The sequence below is a fragment of the Otolemur garnettii genome, unplaced genomic scaffold (genome assembly GCF_000181295.1).
Source record: "Otolemur garnettii isolate 467f Iridium unplaced genomic scaffold, OtoGar3 scaffold00126, whole genome shotgun sequence".
Taxonomy (NCBI): domain Eukaryota; kingdom Metazoa; phylum Chordata; class Mammalia; order Primates; family Galagidae; genus Otolemur; species Otolemur garnettii.
Genome location: NW_003852521.1, coordinates 5,805,394 through 5,818,949, shown reverse-complemented (window position 1 = coordinate 5,818,949; position 13,556 = coordinate 5,805,394).

The following is a 13,556-nucleotide window of genomic DNA, read 5'->3' as shown; positions in this document are numbered from 1 at the left end:
CCAGGGCTTTTATGAAGGGCCACCTGGGTACCTTATTTGAGGGATCGTAAGCACATATGATTGTAGGTAAAATCTGTTCCCCTCCCCCACGGTGTTGCCGTATCTTTATACTTATGTAGATCAGTAATTCAAATTCTTTGAATAGAGCATGTGGTATGAAACTTAAATAAGAATAGTACTTCAACTTGTTAAAACAACGTTCAATAAAAGAGCGAGTTCTTGAATCATTCCGGAATGTCTTTATATTCCCGGTGATGCTGCAGTGTTTTATTGGCTTCTATATAATTCCTACTCCAATTACGATGGTATTTTCTCCTTCTATATCTGTTTAAATCCTTAGAAAGAGGTAGGGTTTCTCATTTATATTCATTCTTTTTCATTTTGAAATCCACCCCTGTATATCTATGGTATATGATTTCTTTGTAACAATTATTTAAACATAACGTTTTCAAGTTTTCCAATTATAATAGAGTACAAGAACGCAAACATTGATGGGAAACACTGACAAACGTCTGTGGCATCAGGAGCAGCAGAAATGTGTAATACTGACCTTTAAATAAAGTGCTGGGACTTTGGAAACACGTCTGGGAGAGACACATGACTTGCTCTGGAGTTAGCGACAGTGGTGTTGCGGTGGCTCGACGGTGATGGATTGACTGATGCATCCTGTCATGAGATTAGTCACGTTGACTCCATTGACCGGGGTCCTAGGTGGTTTTTCTTTTTTAAGTACAGTGGACCTTTATCGCACATGCTCCCGCCAAGGTTTAAATTCTTTGCAAGTGATCTGAAAAATCCATGATAGACTTATAGACCAGGCTAGGGGGAAGGAATCAGATGTGCTTGAACAGAGATGTGCAGGAACAATCTCCTGGCTGATGAAAGAGCCCAACCAGCTGCCAACATCTCCACTGCCACCAGACTTAGCTGTTTTCTGTTCATTGCCACCTTTACAGCAACTGTCTGTAAGGGTCCAAAGAGATACTTTGCTTTTTTCTATTAGACTTATCATACTTTATGAAAAACCATAGTCTATAGTAGAATTTGATATTCAAAATGTCCCCAGTGTCAAGGATCTACTGGTGTGCTTTTGAAAGAGAAATGGAAGGGGGAACTTAAGTTCCCTTTTCTTTTGTAGTAATTATATTTACTCTCTGAGTCATGCCTCCTTTCCAATTCGTGTGTTGAAACCTTACTCCCAGCACCTCAGAATGTGGCTGTATTTGGAGACTGGACCTGTAAAGAGGCAATCAAGTTGAAATGAGGTCGTTAGGGTGAGCCTGGTGCCCTTACAAGAAGAGGAGCCACTGATGTGCACACACAGCAGGACCATCACGGAGGACATGGTGGGAGGACGACCATCTCAAAGCAAAGGAGAGAGACCCCCGGATGAAGCCAACCTTCCTGACACCTTGATCTCGGACCTTCAGCCTCCAGAACAGTGAAGAACTAAATCCCTGTTGTTGAAACCGTCTGAATAGCCAGTCTGTGGCACTTCGTTACAGAAGCCCACACAAACTAACAGTATACTTTCAACACTGAGATTCTTTTATTTTATAACCCCCCTCTTCAGTAAATAGCGTGAGAGTACAATTGGTAGCTTCCTATTTAGACACACAAAAAATACAAATATTTTCATCCCGTTGACGAAACTGTACTTGAGAGTCCTGGCTGCATCTGGAATTTATGGGAAAAATAGGGATGTTTCTGGTTTAGATCAATACAGTACTGTGCGATGTTGTCAAAATCAGGCACATTATAGGATCCCTTTGCTTTTTGATTTTTCTCCTGTTTACTTCCACCAAAAAGCTCGACTAGGTGAAACAACTTCAAGGAATATTTGATAGAACACAAAATTTGTGTGCAATCACATGGTAATCATTAGTGGGAAATTTAGATTCTACTTTTATGGAAATGGGTGAATAAAAAAATAATATTGTTTGAACAAATCTAATTGACAATTTTTGCCAAAAAATAGAGGTCTCAGTATAAAGGCAAAAATACAAGAAAAAAATATTAATGCTTCTAAAGGTTCCATAACTGTGGTTCCATAACTGTGGTTCCCATCTGTTCATGGGACCCAATGAGGTGCCTTGGGAGTCTCTGAGGGAAATGACAGGAGTTGAGTTGGCTGTGCAAGCTATTGGATTGTCAAGTAAAAATTTTAAAGATCCATAGTTTCACTTCACTGCTAAATATTTTCACTGATGAATACTCTCCATTCATTCATTTATTCCTTTAAAAATTTTTTTTTTTTTTTTTTTTGATACAGAGCCTCAAGCTGTCCCCCTGGGTAGAGTGCCATGGCATTACAGCTCACAGCAACCTCCAACTCCTGGGCTCAAGCAGGTCTCCTGCCTCCGCCTCCCAAGTAGCTGGGACTACAGGCGCCCGCCACAACGCCTGGCCATTTTTTGGTTGCAGCCATCATTGTTGTTTGGCGGTCCGGGCTGCGGATTCGAACCCGCCACCTTAGGTGTACGTGGCTGGCGCCTTAGCCGGTTAAGCTATAGGCGCCGAGCCTTAAATAAAATTTATTGAGCGCCTATCATAGCAGGCACTGTGGCACCATGGTAGACGACTACCCACCTTCCCCACCCCCTTTTAGGTATGTTTTATCTCAAACTTGGTATTGGAATAAAAGATGACACAAATAATAATGCTTCTTTGTTATTTTACATGTTTTGAAAATGGAAACTGCTAGTGGGACTATTTCACAGAGTGGAAACTGAAATCAAAGATAATTGATATTTTAGAGTAGCTGTCCTTTCTCTTACATTTTAGGTTAAAATGCAAATCTGGCTAGAAGGATAAGCAATAGGAACAACGGCAGAGGAGATCTCCAAAGGTCCCCCACATCTTTTGCCCTTTGGCAAGCACTAGTGAGGGGTAGGGAGAAAAGGGAGGTGGCACTTTGGTTCAGGTTTCATAGAAAATCTGATGGAATCAGTTCTCATATATGAACTGTGCCAGCCTGATAATCCTAATCCATGTTAAAAGCTGCACACTAAGGTATTAAAAAACAGCAAAAAAAAAAAAAAAAAGAGAGAGAGAGAGACCCAGAGTTTGTGTATTTTTTTCACTATCTTCCCGACAGAAACTCAAGAGCCCTAAGGCCTCCCATCTTGTCATTCATCATCAGCGGAGGGAGGTTCTGCCCCAGAGGGGAAGTCCCGCCCACAGAGCGGAAGTCTGACCAATCTGCGCTTACATAAATAACTCTGCCAATTTCCAAGTACTGACACAACTACTCTGCCAGGGAGGAAGACAGGAAAGATGTTGTTTGCCTCATTTTGTGGATAAAGTAAAAGAAGACTGAAGAGGTTAAATGAGTTGCCCAAGGTCACACAGTCTGTAGATGTTTGAGCAGGAATTTAATGCCAGGTTGTTGACTCCAGGGCTCAGTGAAGAGAATCAGAAGATCTGGTTAATGTTTCAGATCTGCAGGTGACTGTCCTGCAATCCATGATAGCCACTTGTCAACTAGTAGGAAGTTGGGGTCATCTGAGGGATCCCTAAGGTTCTGTGATTGTCTTTGCTGGTGATCACAGTATCACCAGTATTTCTCTACATATGGAAATTAGGAATATAAATTAGTAATTTCCAATGAGTTTTTTTTGAGACAGCATCTCACTCTGTTACCCAGGCTGGAGTGCAGTGGCACCATCATAGCTCACTGCAGCTTCCAACTCCTGGGCCCAAGTAATCCTCCTGCCTTAGCCTCCCAAGTGTCTGGGACTAAAGACATGCAAACCCACACCTGGCTAATTTTTTCATTCTTTTGTAGAAAGACATTCTCTCTGTGTTGCCCAAACTTGTCTTGAACACCTGGCCTCAAATGATCTTCCCCAATTTACCTCCCAATGCCTGCTGGAATTATAGGCATGAGCCACCATGCCCAGCCTCCAGTGAGAATTCATTTCTCTCCTATAAGTACAGATATCCTGAAAAAAATCACTGGGGAATTAGCAAAATCCCTCAGTATCCATAAACCTCCTTAAGTAATTTGTGGCTGCTTAAATCTGAAGTTAAGCTCTGGCTTTTTGCTAAGCTGCTGGCAAGTTGCCTGGTTAATCACCATATGGCAGGAATCTCAGTTACACCTTGTAGAACAATTAGCTTTACCTGTAGTTCTGTCCTAGGAAAACTGCCAAACTGCCATTCTAGAATGCGAGCGAGAGAGGGTGTGACAGAGTCTGGATTCTGGGTTTTGTGGTTACGCTGGACTTGCTGTCACCTCTGCATTTCCTTTAGTAACCTTCCTGCACTGGTTACTGACCCTTCCTTCTGACCCTACCAACTGACCTTTTCCCAACAGTAAAGAGATTCTGCTTTCCAAATATTGTCTTGATTTCTATGGCAACCCCCCAAAAGGGAGGAAAAAAACAAGAAATAAGTTCACATCACATAAGCTCTGTATCAAATCCATGTGAGGAAATGGGTTTATTTGGGCGAGGCTGCCGCCACTAATTCCCCCGAGTCAATGGTGCCCCACCTCTACTCAGCAACAACCTCCTCTCCTGGGACACCCAGCTTTCAGCAGCACTCTGTTATTCCTTGTTTTACTGCAGAGTGGTGTAAATTGATGTTAATGCTCTATTGCACAGAGGGATGAGTCAACCCATCTTAGTTAATAGGCGGTTCAATTCTAACAGGCTTATTGAAAAGCTTTGCTCTCTGATTTAATTTTATTTTTGGGAATGATGACAGCTCCCAGTTCTCACTCCATCATCATTCACATGGGTGCACTCTCTAGCAAAGAGATAAGACCTCCCTCCTAGATAACAGCACAAACAGCATCTTTTGATGGGCCTTTTCTTGTGAGTTCTCTGTTACAAAGGGACAAATGGCATAGGCAGCCTCACTGGCCAGTGACAGGGGGAAGGGAAGAAATCGTTGCTACCCAATACCCTTCAAACAGTACAGAAGCTTGGTCTGATGCAGTGAATCCAAATCTCTGCTCTTTACAGGGTTTTCTTTGAAATATGACACACATGTTTAACCTCTTACTCTCTGGCGGAACACTTGAATATAGCATGATATAAGTAGTACATCAAAGTGTCTGGGTTGAAAAGAAAGTAAATATTGGTGTTAAAACATATTTTTCTTAGGAAATTTTCTTTTAAGTAATGTTCTAGGCCAATGTGGGCTTCTCAGGCCTTCCTGATGCTTTATGCAAATACACTGAGCATCTATTTGCTTCCTGGGCCTGCCATGCGAAGTACCCCAAACTGGGTGGTTCTAGAGCCTGGAAGTCTGACATCCGGGTGTTGTAAGAGAGAATCTGTCCTTGAGTCTTCCACTTCTGGTGGCAGCCAGCAATCCCTGGGTGTTCCTTGGCTTGTTTTTGTATCGCTCCAGCGTCTGGCTCCGTCACCACCCTGTGCATGTGCGTCTGTGTCCCTCCTCCTCTTGTATGGACATCAGTCATATTGGATTTGGGGCCCAGCCTACTCAGTGGGACCTCATCTTCATTTACTTAATTACATCAGCAATGACACTGCTTTAAAATGAGGTCATGTTCAGAGGTAGTGGGGGTTAGGACCTCAGCATATCTTTGGGAGGTACAATTTAACCCATGACAAGAAAGGATACAGAATCCGAGGTTTCGAGCTGTGGGAGATGTGTGTGAAGTGATGCCCTACGCCCTCTGAGTGCCGGCTCCTCCACGTCCCCAGTTCACCTTGAATATTACTATCAACATCACTTCCTCCTCCTTCGGGTATTCTTAACATTTCACTTTCCTAGAGAACCACGAAACTCACCACCCACAAGAGGGACTCCTGCATTCCGAGTGAGACTGCAGGGCTTGCCCGTCCCTGCCAAGCCCTGTGCTCACTCTCTCTTCTCTTTTGAAACAGAGTCTCACTCTGTGCTCTGGGTAGAGTGCTGTGCTGTCGTAGCTCACAGCAACCCCAGACTCTTGGCCATTAGCAACCTTCTTGCCTCAGCTTCCCAAATAGCTGGGACTACGGGCACCTGCCATAATGCCCAGCTAGTTTTTTTATTTTTAGTAGACGGGATCTCATTCTTGCCCAGGCTGGTCTTGAACTCCTGAGCTCAGGGATCCACCCACCTTGGCCTCCCAGAGTGCTGGGATTGCAGGCATGAGCCACCATGCCTAGCTGTCACAACCTCTTGGGCCCCTATGGCCCTAGTCTCAATCACCGCAGGAAGGAACCAGGTGTGATGTGACGCAGATTAGAAGTGCAAGCTTGAGGGAGGCGGGCTAGCCCTTTTTTGCAGGGTAGCCCCAAGCAACCTCCCACTAGCCTTTTATTGAGACAGTACAATACTGTCTGTGAGGGGAGTATTCAACAATGACTATGTGCTGAAGGATCGCCATGGGCTCGGGCTCTTTCTCCACAAGGAGCGCCTGCAGACGAATTGCCAAAGGGTCCACCCCTCCGCTGCAAGTCATCTTGCTCATAGGTCATCTGGCTCCTGGCGTCCTCTACACCTAGCCATGTGCTCACTCACTCAAACTGAAACTGAGACCCTCTCTGTGCCTGCCATCCAGTGGTAAGCTGCCATCTAGTGGTGGGGTCTGGTTTGGGAGCTTTTTTGGAAGGGGTGTTTTTTTGTTTTTGTTTTTGTTTTTTTAAAGCAAAACAAATAATTTGTCTCTGCTGAGATTGATGCTACTTCAAGGTGTAAACCACCTGGCCAGCCCTAGCGACCGCTGGTCTTCGTGACACTAGCCCATGTGCTGTGCTGCCTGCTCTGTCCCTCCTTCTCAGGGTGCCTGAGCCCCCATTGATTATTCCAGGACATCACTCTTCCTTTGTCCTTCCACCTACTCTGAGTTTCTTCATAAATTCATTTCCTGGCCTTGGTTCCTTAACCCAATCTGCATATGTTAGTGTGCCTTCCCAATCAGTGACACCCGTGGCTTTCAAAGACTCTTGTGCTGAACGTCTGCAGCAGGAAGTTTGCTTTTAATCTGGAACCAATACACAGATACAAAAACATTTTTTAACTCCATTAAGTAGCATGAAATAATATTTACTCTTACAGAATGCCATCCATTCAATTTTCTATTCTATTTTGACCTAGGCTATTTCATTAAAAAGTGTTGTTCACAACCACTGAATTGGCTTTCACTACCCGCTAATGGATTGTAACTTGCCTTTTGAGAAATGGTGACCTAGATGAAGGCAGAAATTTCTTGAATAGTCTCCCTTCTTTTACCCTAACTTTTCTTCAATTTTGAGGTCCTACTGTTGCTTACCAGTATATCCTACTTTATGTTCCTCTTACTACTCATCTTCTGAAAGTCTTTATTGATTCTCTGGTTTGTTTGCTTTCTGGCTCTCCCCCTAGGATATAAGCCCTCCAGAGGATTGTGAAGATAACCATCAGAACCGTCCAGATTTGGGCCAGAGGGGCAGGCCTTGCAAGCTCTTCCATGCTCAGTAACTGAATGTGAGCTGCCTCAGGAAGGGAGTGAGATATTGGGCAATTCTCACCGGGTCTTCACCTAGGCAAGTCCTCGTGGGGGTGAGAGCAGGGCTGAGTGTGTGGCAGCCACACTCCCTGACTCTAGAAGGGACCCACCACACCATCCACCATGGCTTTCAAATGAGCCTGTTTACAACCCTGGCCCTGGCCTGGAGGACAGTGCTGGTGCTCAGTAGTTTTCTCTGCTTTGGCGGCTCTGGACCCTGGACCTTGCTTCTCCCTTCAGTGTCCCGCTTATGTTCCTATTACCAGCCTCAAAGACACTTTGCTCTGGTAACCTGATTCTCTCTAGATGTCAATGTCTTCCCTTGAATGGGATCTCATTCCTATTCTACTCTTCAACTTTAAAAATCAGAATCAGACTCTCCCACCACGTCTTTTAGTTTCTTGTGCTGCCAGCAGGTGTCACTGTGGCTCTAAGGGCAAAAAGCGAACTGGCTGGTTTGGGATTTGCTTTCATGAAATGTCTCATTTCCTATGATATTTAATAATAATACTCTGCTGTGTAATACGATGATGATTTTGATGATAGAGCTGTATTTTTACAGTCTGACCATGCTGGGCAGGTCACTGCTGATACTCAGAGTACGCAAGTAAAAGGAGTGGCCGGAATGGGCAAAAAGTGACTCACCTCTTGCTTCATCTCCAGGGAACCAACTTTGACTCTTTAAAAAATCTTGAGTTTTTTTTCTCTTTAGTCGACACTTGAATAGTCTTCCTTACCATTTTTAGCAGGTGTCAGAATGAATTTTTTAACATTTGTGCACTACTAACAGGATTACAGGTTGAGGAGCACTTTGGAAGCCTGCTTGGCATTATTTTATAAAGATGAGCATTTGCCAGATTTATGACTCAACAATTCCCTTCCTAGGATAATCTTCCCAGTGGGGCCCTAGAACCACTGCAGCCACAATGTGGGGCGGGAAGTTGTACAGATGCAACTTCATGAGGTGCACTTACATCACGGTGTCCAGCCGGAACGTGCCCGGCAGCCTGTCTTGGAGACACACCCAAGGCTGCTCATCTGTGTTGCTTAACCTCTTCAAGCCTCAGTTTCTAAAAAAGAATGATGAGATTTTGTGGGTTTATTAACCACCTTTCTCTCTGCCCTTCAGAGTTCAGACACAGACTCAGGAATTAGAAATAACCCAAATAATCAGTTTTATTGCTGGTAAAAGCCGGTTGGAGAATGTAGCTTGATTTGTGGGAAGAGTCAGGCTGCTACTTCTTCCTCTTCACAACTATCAAAGGAGGGAACTCCAGGAGTTCACACGCCCTCACCTCCCAACCCCATGTCCAATTCTGTTCCAGTGGGCTTACTGCTCCAGCAGACTTACTATAGGAGGAAGAAACCATATGTGCATTCTATATGCCTCTAAGAAATACAGAGATTCCAGACGTGAGCCACACAGGAATCCTTTGCTAAGCAGTGAGCAAGGAAAGGTTGAGAGGGAGGCCAGGGGCCAGGCGGGAGTCCCTTTATTGCTATGCAGGAACACAGGAGCTCAGGGGTGAATACTTCTCAATATCTACCTTGCAGATGAGTATTAAATGCTATAATGTGATTATCACAGTGCTTGACAGAGAGAAAATGCTCAGGACACAGCAGCTATGAGTCTGTGATTATCATTACAATTGACTAAGCAAAGCCAGCCTGTCTCTGTTAGTTGACTTTGCAAATTCTGTTCTAATCCACTCCAAGATCATTTAAAATTCAGATACAGGCCTCTGATTCTTTGCATCTGCACGTCTGGCAATGCATTTCATTTGCATTCATGATTTTTTTTTTTTGTGGTTTGCTATCTTTGTTGGCATTTATTAATAGGATTATACTAATTTTTCTCAATAATTTGGTCAATTTTTCATGCTTATATATACTCCGAAACTTTTAATTTAGCTGGGTTAATATCTGTTCTTTGAATGTTTGAAAAACTAATACACTATCTGAGATGGATTGCATTTGTTTTAACATAGAATTCTTTCATAATGTTTTTAATTTTTTAGCATGGTCACTGATTTTGCTCAGTTTTGGAAGTTGTTTTAGGAAGATTATCCCAGATTATCTGAGAGGCCCCAGCGTATTCAGGAGAGAGCTTTGCTTCTCTCCTAAGGGTTATGTTAGTGGAAGAGTGAGGCAGAAGTCAAGGTCAGAGAATGGTGATGGGGGAAGTGCTTGGTCAGCCGTGCTTGGCCCCCCATTAGGGTGGGGCCGAATCCAATACAAGTGATATCTTTATAGGAAGAAGGGACACTCAGAGATTGAGCTCCCCAGGGGGTAGCTGATGCAAAGACACATAGGGACACCGTGTGACAACAGAGGCAGACACAGGAGAGATGTGTCCACAAGCCGAGAGGAACTTCAATGCTACCACTAATCACCATCCTACCATTGTCTATCTCACTCCTTACTTCCCCAGGGGAAGGGTTTGGGATTTCATAGGCTTACTGCATTATTTAACCCAACCGAGCATTTAAGTGGAGCTGCAATGGGGTCCGAGAGAGGCTCTTCACAGAAAGAGCTCCAACTTGAAAAGAAAATATGGGTCTCAGAAACTTGGGCCTGGTTCAAGAACATGATTCATCAAGTGAGGCTGTCTCTGCCTCTATCAATCCATTAATTTTGACATTGGAAGATTTCCTAAGTATTTCTTTTCTGCACCCAAACAATATTCAAACAGTGGAGCTAAGGGACAGGCAGGGGACAGCTTCTCCCCTTGGGCTTTACCGGGAGGGTGGCTCAGCTGACACCGTGATTTTGGACTTTAGCCTCCAGAACTGTAAGATTGTACATTTCTGTTGTTTTAAACCATCGAGTTTGTGAGACCTTTTTACAGCAGCACTAGGAACCTAACACAATAGGCACCTCCTCAAACACTAAGCCAGCAGTGCTTTTATCAAGAGCCATCTTGTTTTGTAAAATTATATCTCAATAATTTATTCTTAGAGGAGGAATAAGATTGGGAAGTAATCACTTGCTTAGATGACTTTTTATTTGCGGAAAAACAACAATCAATTTTTATGGAAAATAAATATAATACTGATAAATATCACATACTATTGCTTCTGGAACATGACTTTTTTCTATTAAAATACTTCTGGCCAATAATCACTCACAGTTCCCATCCCCTTGTCTAAAAAACATGTGGCTAAGCTCTTTCACATAAAAGCATTGATTTCAAATAATACAAGAACACAATGGTTGGGTAATTACTCTAATTCATCTTGTATGAGCCCCAGTCCGAGAGGAAGCAGCACAGATTAGATATTGCTTAGGTGAGCAAAAGGAACACTTGGGAAGTCCCCCAATGCCAACGTCAATGTTTTGACAGAGGCAGAGACAGACTCGCTTGACGAATCATGTTCTTGAACCAGCCCCAAGTTTCTGAGACCCATGTTTTCTTTCAGGCTTTTTTTCCTGAGAGCTGTTTCTGTGAAGAGCCTCTCCCCACCCCTGTCATAGCTCCACTTAAATACTCACTGGGTTAAAGAATTCAGTGAGCCTGTGAAATCCCAAACCCTTCCGCCAGGGAAAGTAAAGAGTGAGACAAAATTAGGATTGGAATGTGTGATTTGCTGGGAGAAGGAGACATAGAACTTTTGATTCCCACTCTAAAATCCCCCACATGTGAACCATGTCATTTCCAGTGGCCCCCAGATTTTATGTAAACAGCCACTCTTCCCAGTTCCACAATTTTCTTCCAACATAAGGGCCCTGTTAGGTCTTACCTGCTACTGTGGTTCTTTGATGAGCCTTTCTGGCCACAGTCTTCTTGGCACTTGATTGTGTGGCTAGATTAATCTTCCTCAATATGGTTTTAAAAACATCACTTCCATTCTTAAAACTTTGTATTTACTGGGAGATGCTATGTGCAAGATACGGTGTGTTATTAAGATACTATGTAAAAAATGTTTCAATAAGCGTTTGATGTTTAGAGTATTTTGCTCTTCTGGTTGGTGTAGGGAGTGCTGGATTGGAGAATCTAAATTTGGGATAAAGTGAAGACCATGAGAAGAGGGTCTTTCCCCCAGCCCAGCGGTTCTCAGACTTTCGTGGGCATCCAACCCCCCGTGAAGGGTTGTGGAAACTGGATTGCAGGGCCCTGCCATTAGCGTTTCTGATCAGTCGGCCTGGGGTGGGACCTGGGAATCTGCATTTCTGTCAAGTTCCCAGATGCTGCTGCTGCTTCTAATCCAGGCCCACACTTTGAGGGCTCCTGCTCTAACTCATTCACTACACCTTGGCCAAGAAGGATAGCTCTTCATCCTCTTTTAGGGCAGTGGACTTTCTTCCAAGGTGCCTCACCTTGACAATTCAATGGGAGGATGTAGACAAAGGGTTAGCACCATTCCGGCTTATAGGAATACGTGATAGATGTCGGTACCATACCACTCTCTGGACAATTAGCTACAGAGTAAATACCCTTTGGAGGTTGCTGTTAGTGAGTGTGGGGCTACGTAGGTTTAAAAAGATCTACACATTCCTTCTGTCTTTCCAGCCTCACGTCTGAACTGAGATAAGATCGTGCGGTACCACACTGGCACATCCTGTTTCAAGCTTTGGACTTGCCCACTGGATATATTGCTTGCTAAATGAGCACTTGACAGAAATGTTTGAAAACAGTTTGTTTGTGTCACTCAATGTACGGAGAAATCTCTTTTCTAAAAAGTTCTCTTTCAAATTCCTTTGGCTTCTCCCTCAGATGCGCAGGTAGGATGTTAGGAAAGCAGAAAGGAAAGTGGATACAGGATCATCAGATTTAACATCAGCGTTGAAGTTAAAAATCACCCGTGTGTCTTGGGGAACTGCGTCTTCTAGAGGAGCATGAACACTATTCACTGTGTAGTTGCCCAGAATAAGATCAGGAGCTTGCCCTCGGAAATGTGAATCCAGGAAGAGTATTACAATATATAATATAACAAAGCAAAGACACAAAAATTATATTGAAATAAATAACATGTATTTAAGTTTTTGAATAGTTAATATGTTCAGAACAGTAAAAATTCTTTCTCCTGCCTTGCCTCATCTATCCAGTTACCACCATCCCCAAATCAAGTAACCAGTTTTTAACTCTTTATTTGGAAACAAATAAGCAATTGCAAAACTAGTAATGCTGATAAAACTGCTGTTTAAAATATAGAGTATATTCTTCCAGAAAGCATTATGAATATATAAGCACATACAAATGTATGGTATTCTCCACTTTGCTTTACTCAAATGCTATCATTACACATACTTGGTACCTTGCTGCTATAAACTGAATGTGTCCCCTCAGATTCTCACGTTGTAGTCCTAACCCCCAATGGGTTGGTATTTTGAGGTTTCGAGGTAGACCCTTTAGAGGAGGATTAGGATTTAGGATTAGGATTAGACAAAGGAGATGAATGGCCTTATAAGAAGAGAGAAGGGGGAGATGAACTCTTTCTTCAGCATCTACCCTGTGAAGTTACTGCAAGAACAAAGGCACCAGTCTGCAACCTAGGAAGAGAGAGCTCTTACCAGGAGTCAAGTTAGCACCTTGATCTTGAACTTCCCAGCCTCCAGAATCATGAGAAATAAGTTTCTTTTGTTTAAAAGACCCAGTCTATGGTATTTTTGTTAGAGCATCCCAGACTGAGTAAGATGTTTGAACAAAAGAAAAAAAAAAGCTGTAGTTATCATATAGGGTGGCCATTGAGTTGATGTGCAATTTAAAATAGTTGTTTATTTAAAATTGTACATGAACTTTATGGCCACCCTGTATAATTAATCAAACTGCCATTTTAATGTTTCACTTTTTCTGGATCAAAGTTTTTCTTTAATGTAAAATGTGATTCCCCACCCCCACCCACATATGTTGGCTCAGGCATCATTGAAAGGACCAGCAAAACCTCCAGACAGAGGGACTAACATGCCATTTAAAGTGCAGGTTACTACACCTCTTCCCTAGAAACTTCCTCTCAGGAAGATTTGTATCTGGAAATATATTTTAAAAATGATTTCTCCAGGTGATTCTTAGCTTCAGGCAGGTTGAAGAGACATTGCTGTCAGAGCAAAGTGCCACAGGAGGAAGGTTAAATGCCTCTTACCCCTGCCGATGAGATCTAGCACGCTGGTG